Source organism: Heloderma suspectum, chromosome 3 (genome assembly GCF_057233095.1).
Source record: "Heloderma suspectum isolate Gila_16-S chromosome 3, 16-S_ref, whole genome shotgun sequence".
In the NCBI taxonomy this organism is placed as follows: Eukaryota; Metazoa; Chordata; class Lepidosauria; order Squamata; family Helodermatidae; genus Heloderma; species Heloderma suspectum.
Genome location: NC_139460.1, coordinates 80,617,314 through 80,619,580, shown reverse-complemented (window position 1 = coordinate 80,619,580; position 2,267 = coordinate 80,617,314).

The window sequence follows — 2,267 nt, the reverse complement described above, 5'->3', positions numbered from 1 at the left end:
GGAGGGACGGGGCGCCTCCCCCCCACCTCGAATCACATTTCGTCAAAAGGTAAGTGACTTTCATACATCCCTGTATTTACGTAGATTCAGACGGCGAAAAATAAGGAACGCAAATGGCTGTGGCTGTAGCCGCCACCATTTGTGTACACAGGTTTTTTTTTTCCCCCAGAGCCCTCCGCGGATGGAAATCAGGCTGCGGACGGCTCTGGGCTGGGCTGGGCCTGGCTGGCTGCTCCGCGGAGCTGCCACAGAGCACAGCCAGCCATCGAGGATTCCGGGGGGGAGGAACGGAGCACCTCCCCCCCACCATCACCATAATCCGCAAAAGGTAAGTGACTTTCGTACATTCCTAAGTACATGCCCTGGTCTCCTCTCGTCTAGACTACTGTAATGTGCTCTACATGGGGTTACCCTTGAAGATGGTTCGGAAGGCATAGCTGGAGCAGAAAGCAGCGGCTCGCCTGATTAAAGGCTGCCAACGTGATCACATCACTCCAGTGCTGAAGGAGTTGCACTGATAACCAGTTGTTTTCCAGACCAAATTCAAGGTGTTGGTTTTGACCTTTAAAACCCTATACATTCCAGCCCAGCCTATCTCAAGGAGTGCCTCCAGCAAGACCAGACTAGGGTTGGCGAAGAATTTCTCCCCGAAACTTCGGGGGGCCGAGCGCCAACGTGTTCGGCCCCCCGAACAAGTTTCGGGGAGAAATCCTCCGCACCCCCCCCACACCCCGCACCCCCCCGGGATGGGACTTACCTTCGCGGAATGTCCCTCCCGGCGGCGGGTCCGGCCGGCGGTTCGGCAGGTGTTTGAGCGGGGCGGGAGCGGCAGCCGGTCTTTCGACCAGCTGCCGCCGCCGCCATTGCAATAAAAGGAAAAAAAAAAAACGTCCCCTGATAGGCTACGTGATGATTCACGTAGCCTATCACGGCTAGATTTGCAAAGTCAGCCGTGATAGACTACGTCAATCGTCACGTAGCCTATCATGGGTGACTTTAAATAAAAAAGTGTGTACAGATAATGGCGGCCCCCATAGGGAGCCGCCATTCCCGTTCCTTATTTGGTCGCTGTAGTCTATGTAAATGTTTACATAGACTACGGCGAAAATAAGGGCAACGCTATTTGCGTTGCACTTATTTTCGCTGTAGTCTATGGAAACATTTACGTAGACTACAGCGACTAAATAAGGAACGCGAATGGCGGCTCCCTATGGGGGCCGCCATTAGCGTACGCGCTTTTTTTTTTTAAAGTCACCCGTGATAGGCTACGTGACAATTGACGTAGCCTATCACGGCTGACTTTGCAGATCTAGCCATGATAGGCTACGTGAATCATCACGTAGCCTATCAGGGGGCATTTTTTTTTTTTTTTTACTTTCGCGTTCGCGGCCGGGCGAGTTGGGAAGCCTCCTCCCCGGCCTGAATTTCGGCCGGGCGAGGCGGGAAGCCTCCCCCCCCGGCCTGAACTTCGCGGTGGGAGCAGTGAAGCGCCTCCCCCCCACTGCGAACAAGCTTCGAGAAAAGGTAAGTGACTTTCGTCCACCCCTAGACAAGATGGGCCGCTAAACAAGATCAGCCTCGGATGGCCTTCTCTCTCTCCCATTAGCCAGGACAGCTAGGCTGGTGAAGACAAGGGAGAAGGCCTTCTCTGTGGTGGCCCCCACTCTGTGGAACTCCCTTCCTAGGGAACTCCACCATGCCCCCTCTTCTGCCACGCACTGAAAACTTGGTTATTCAGGCAGGCATTTCGAGTGGGTTAGGGTATTTTTAAATAATGTTTTAATGGATAATTATACTGATTTAAATTGTACCATTGTACATCGCCCAGAGTTGCTCGGTGACTGGCCAGATGGGCGATTAAGAAATTTAATAAATAAATAAAATTTAATTAATAAATAAGAGAGAGAGAAATGCAAGTGATACAGAACAAGGTCCCAATTGGTGACAAAGTGATAATGTCAGAAAAATGGCAACTCTAGGATGGCTTCACCTTTCTGCCATAATGTCAAAACAGTCCTATGAGTCAGCCCCAAATCAGTTATTTGGGAAAATAAACCACACAGCTAATGAGAAAGAGAAGAAGGTGCATTACAGGAGAGGATTTACTATAGGGTTTAATCTTTGAAATGTTTGCTTGAATTATGTCACACACATAAAAAAGCAAAAGTAGCTGTGTTGACCATAAGAAAAAAAAATCCACAATTCATATTCATGTAATAGCTGTATTAGGTCAACTAAATGATGAACCCCTGCATTTGCAGGAACCC